The sequence below is a fragment of the Corylus avellana genome, chromosome ca2 (assembly GCF_901000735.1).
Source record: "Corylus avellana chromosome ca2, CavTom2PMs-1.0".
In the NCBI taxonomy this organism is placed as follows: Eukaryota; Viridiplantae; Streptophyta; class Magnoliopsida; order Fagales; family Betulaceae; genus Corylus; species Corylus avellana.
The window spans coordinates 34,769,177-34,775,425 of record NC_081542.1 but is presented as its reverse complement, the minus strand read 5'-3'; positions in this window follow the sequence as shown (position 1 = coordinate 34,775,425).

Sequence of the window (6,249 nt, the reverse complement as noted above, 5' to 3'; positions counted from 1 at the left end):
AGCCAGACGGTGAATCCCCTCTCAATGCTATCCCAAAGAAGATGCTCTTGATGGTGGTGGCAAATGGTTGAGAATGGACCGCATTAATTCTTCTAAGGCAGCTAGTCTTGTCCATCAAGACTTTATACTCCCAAGCCTCTCGTCTTTGATTAGCCAACTCTCTTCGATGGCCGGGCACTTCTTCACTGATGGAGCGATACTATGCTGCGTGAAGAATGACTGGGGCCTCCTCTGTTGCTTCCGGCTCAGCTGCGGGTTCATCTTCTGCCATCGGCTCGGCCTCGAACTCTTCCGCGTCAACTGCTGGTGCTTGAGGTACCCGAGGCATGTGGGAGCAGCTTTTGTTCCATTGGCGAATGCCAAAATTGGGGGTAGTGGTGACTGGTTCATCTGCTGCGGTGCCCTTGATTCCTTTCTTCCAAAAGATTGTTGTTCCACAATTACCCACCTAAATTAATAGGCAAATAACGGGATGTTTTACCCCCAAGTGCACGAGGTCAACATAGTAGTATAGTGTACAAATACGGGGTCATTCCCACGAAGACTACTGAATCTTGTCTAAATTAAATTCCCAAAGTAAAATAAAACAAAGATTGGATTTGAATTGATAATGATAAAAAGGTAGGGCTTTTATATCCACCACTAATTATATTACGCTAATATAGCAATATGCCAATGTTTTGATCAAGTTATGTCTATCTAATGTTTGTCAACCTAAGGGCATGGGTGTATACTCCTTAAGCTATAGATTTTCCTAAGCAACGAGTTAGGCATGAGAGTATACTCTAACTCTTTTCTTTTCTAAAGGATTTAGCATGGTATATACTAAGTTGTTCTTTAGAAAAGCATATGTTCTATGGAAATCGACAAACATATGAGGCCTAGGGCATACCCAAGAATTCGGTGTGGATATCTTTTGTTATTGATGTTAAACCTAGGACTCGGTCATCCAAATTGATTTAACTAACTAGTCCATACCACATGCACATGTTGATGAGGCACACACATATGAAGAATTCATGAAACTAGGTATTAATCAAGTTAGATATCATAACAAGATCATCACAAAGGCGCCAATATTGAATATTAACAAAACATAACTAGGACTTCAATTTAGTCCTACTAATTAAATTAGTTACACATAAAGTTGATGTTAAACATCTTCATAAAAGAAAAGAAAAGAAAGGAAAAGAATAAACCCGAAACTCGAACTTGAAGAGCTCCTATTCTTCTCCTTACAAAGCATACCTATTCTAGAGGCTTAAGGGTCTATTTATAGGCTTTAGAAGTCCTTGACAAAGTAGTAAACCTCGGAATTTCGTAGGTTTCAAAACCTATTACAATTGGGAGTTGGAAAACACTAATATGGAAAGAAAGACACTCTGGCCACCACTTGATATGTCTCTTGCGCACGGGTGCGATCGATCGCAACCCGTGTGCGCTCGATTGCAGGTCTTCGATTGAGCCTCTTCTATTCGGCGCTCGAACGCTGATTGCCTACTTCATGCTGTGTCTTCTCTGGTACTGCGCTCGATCGCAGGGGACCTGTGATCGATCGCAGTGTCAAGGGCTCCCATTTTTCCCATCTTCTCTCTTTGAGCCCAAATCTTTTAGATTTACTTCATTTTCTTCCAAAAGCCTACAAAAGTGTGGAAAACACAAAAATGAATTAAAATGACCTAATTAACTAAAACCAAAGGATTAATACATGTAAGTTAATGGCTTAAAATATGAATATTTTAGCACTTAACACATCCTCAAACTTACATATTGCTAGTCCCTTAACAATACAAGACTGAAAACAAAATAGAAAAACAGAAAACAAAAAGATAAATCCATCTTTTGTGGGATGTACGATTGCATTTAGCATATGCAATAAGCCTTTTAAACCTCTAAGAATTCCCTAGAGGACGAGTGAAGTCTCGTGAGGGTTTTCCAAAAATGTTACCCACAAACATCATGCATAGTTCATGTTATTTCAAAAAGCAAAGCATCACTTCAAGATCATGATTTTCATTCATAAGATGAACTCCATCTTCACAATGAATTGGAATCTCAAAGTGCAATTACTTACAAAGGACATGCTAAATCATCACAAGTTTGAAATTTATGTACAGTGAATTAGTACAAAATTATGAGGCTTCCAAATCTTTCCAATATGCAATGTCTCCATATCTCAAAATTCACTAGAATCCCTATTAGAATGAACAACCATGGCATATATATATATTTTCAGGTTGTGCAATGTTTGGTTCCCTTAGGCTTTCTAATGGACCCATGTAGCGAGTGTTAAGTCAATGACTCCCAAACCAGATGGTTCTAGGGCATTAGGTGTAGAGACACCCCTAAGGAATTACTGACTCGAGTCAAAAAGGCTATAAAACCAAACTAACCATGACATTGATCAAATCCAAATTCTTCACCTTTTGACGTGAACACTCAATGCTTTGAGGAAAGAGGTCTAGTTACTCAGTGAAAAGCCATCAATGATCATTTATTTCATACTTTCTCTTCTTTTTCTTTTTTTCTTTTTTCTCTTTTTTTTTCTCCTGTTTTCTTTTTTTTTTCATCATTATATATGCCGTAGTGTCCATTTAATAAATCATCCAGTTTCATTCAAAATGCAGAAACACACATATCAGACCTCATGTCATACCTCACATATTGTGTGCTAATGTGCTTTGTGTGATCAAATCAAACATGTCATTTTTCAACTATCCTCAACAAGTAACCAAACTAGCAGATTCACTCATCAGATCATGTGTTCAAAATTTTAAGCTCACTGATGAATTCAAGCCACCATTCTTTTAGATCAACTTAAAATTTTAGAGCAAACATGAACATGCATAAGCTAATTTTTTTTTTTTTTTTTTTTTTTTTTTACAAATAAACAAACAAACACACAAACATATAACTTGAAATTTGGACAAAGTGTGTGAACAATCATGTGTGCCCATACCCCCAAACTTAAATGACACATTGTCCCCAATGTGTCTAAGTAAAGGAAAGAATGTACCCGAGAGATGGTCGATATGATCTTAGAAAGTATGGCTTATAGCACACCCCCAAACTTGAGGTGAAGCACACTAGTCCCTACAAAATAAGAAGACACACAAACAAGTAAAAAGGAACAATTGTACGTTTTGCAAAATATTACCAAAATTAATAGATAATAATTGTACGTTTTACCTGCAAGTGCACAAGATCAACATAGTAGTATATGGAGCAAGTACAGGACCATTCCCAAGAGGATTGCTGAATTTATGTTTAAAAATAGGTTCCTTAAGCAAAACAAAGATTGATTGTTGAAGTGATGATAATAAAGGGTAGGGCTTTCATATCCACCACTAATTATATTTAGCTAATATAACAATATGCCAATGCTTTGATCAAGTTATGCATATCTAACGTTTGTCAACCTTAGGGCATGGTGTATACTCCTAAGGCTATAGATTTTCCTAAGCAACGAGTTAGGCATGGCGTATACTCTAACTCTTTTCATTCCTAAGGGATTTAGCATGATTTATACTAAGTTGTTCCTTAGGAAGGCATATGTTCTATGGAAATCGACAAACACATGAGGCCTAGGGCATGGCATTTACTCCTGGTTCCCCATGTTGATTATCCCAAGAACCCGTGGTGGATTTCTTTTGTTACTTATGTTAAACCCAGGACTCGGCCATCCAGATTGATTTAACTAACTAGTCCATACCACGTGCATATGTTGATCAGGCACACACATATGAGGAATTCATGCAAGTAGGCATTAATCAAGTTAAATATCACAACAAGATCATCACGAAGGCGCCAATATTGGAATATTAACAAAAGATAACTAGGGCTTCAATCAAGCCCTACTAATTAAATTAGCTATACATAGAATTGATGTTAAACATCTTCATAAAATAAAAGAAAAGAAAGGGAAAGAATAAACCTGAGACTTAAACTTGAAGAGCTCCTATTCTTCTCCTTCCCAATATATCTATTCTAAAGGATTAAGGGTCTATTTATAGGCTTTAGAAGTCCTAGACAAAGTAGTGAACCTAGGGATTTCGTAGGGTTTTGAGACCTATTACAATTTAGAGTTGGAAAACCCTAATATGGAAAGAATGTCAATCTAGCCGCCACTTGATAAGTCTCCTGCGCATGGGTGCGCTCGATCGCAGCCCATGTGCGCTCGATCGCAAATCTACGATTGATCCTTCTTCTAGCATGCGCTCGATTGCTCCTGGCCTGTATGATGCTGTGTCCTCTCGGGTATTGCGCTCGATCGCAGGTACCCTGCGATTGATCGCAGTACCAGGGAGCTCCAATTGTTTCCATCTTCTTTTTTGAGCCCAAATCACCTTGTTTACTTCATTTTCTTCCAAAAGCCTATAAAAGTATGAAAAACAGAAAAATGAATTAAAATGGCCTAATTAACTAAAACCAAAGGATTAAAATATGCAAGTTAAGGGCTGAAAATATGAATATTTTAGCACTTATCACACCCCTAAACTTACATATTGCTAGTCCCTTAGCAATACAAAACTAAAAACAAAAATGAAAAAACAGAAAATAAAAAATAAATCCATCTTTCATGGGATGTACGATTGCATTTAACGTATGCAACAAGCCTTTTAAACCACTAGGAATTCCCTAGTGGACGAGTGAAGTCTCGTGAGGGTTTTCCATAAATGTTACCCACAAACATCATGCAAGAGTTCATGTTATCCCAAAAATTAAAGTATCACTTCAAGATTATGATTTTCACTCATAAGCAAGCTTAAAAAGATGAACTCCATCTTCACAATGAATTGGAATCTCGAAGTACAATTACTTACAAAGGACATGCTAAATCATCACAAGTTTGAAATTTGTGTACAGTGAATTAGTACAAAATTATGAGACTTCCCAATCTTTCCAATATGCAATGTCTCCTTATCTTAGAATTTACTGAATTTCCTATTAGAATGACACACTGGCATATCTCTTTTTCCTTTTTTTTTTTTTTTTTTTTGGTCAGGTTGTGCAATGTTGGTTCCCTTATGCTTTCTAATTGACCCTTGTAGCGAGTGTTAAGTCAATGACTCCCAAACCAGGTGGTTTTAGGCATTAGGTGTAGAGACACCCCTAAGGACCTACTAACTCGAGTCAAAAAGGCTACAAAACCAACTAACCATGACATTGATCAAATCTAAATTTTTTATCTTTTGACGTGAACACTTAATGCTTTGAGACAAGAGGTCCAGTTACTCAGTGAAAAGCCATCAATGATCATTTATTTCACTTTTTTTTTTTTTAATATATATGCCAAGTGTCATCTAATAAGTCATCCAATTTCATCCAAGATGCAAAAACACACATATTAGACCTCATGTCATACCTCACAGATTATATGCTAATGTGCTTGTGTGATCAGATCAAACATGTGATTTTTCAACTGGCCTAAGCAAGTAACCAAACTAACAGATTCACTCATCAGATCATGTGTTCAAAATTTTAAGCTCACTGATGAATTCAAGCCACAATTCTTTTAAATCAACTTAAAATTTTAGGACAAACATGAACATGCATAATTTTGATTTATTTATTTATTTATTTTTTAACTAAACAATTAACATGAAATTGGGACAAAGTGTGTGTGAACAAACACGTGTGCCCATACCCCCAAACTTAAATGACACATTGTCCCCAATGTGTCTGAGTAAAGGAAAGAATGTACACGGGAGATGGTGGATATAGTCTTGGAAAGCATGGCTCATACCACACCCCCAAACTTGAATTGAAGCACACTTGTCCCGCCTTCAGTGGCTTCAGTACCACTGTTTTGAGTAGATGCACTTGAGGTTCGTGCCTGCTCAAACGCGTCTACTTGTGATTGTAATGCTCCTAGTGTGAAGAGCTGCACTTGAGCTCAGAATTTGGCTCAAGTGCTCTTGTAGGAGCAGAACCTCTCAGAACTGTGGCTGCCTTCAGCTGCTGGTGATTCCCTGGGTTAGGTATTGTTTGAGCTGAAAATTCTCCCTGCTTCCCCTCACTCAGCTCCTTTGCCATCTGACCCATTTGCACTTCTAGTTTTTGTATGGCTTGCTCAGTCTTTGTATTGACATGTTTTTGATCAGCCATGAATTGCTGTTGTGAAGTCACCAGGTTGTGTATCATATTCTCCAGTTGGTTCATCTTTGGCTCTTAAGTTGGTTGGTTTGCTTGTTGGGGCCCTTTCTGCTGTCCTTGATTATTGCTCCAGGAGAAATTTGGATGGTTGCG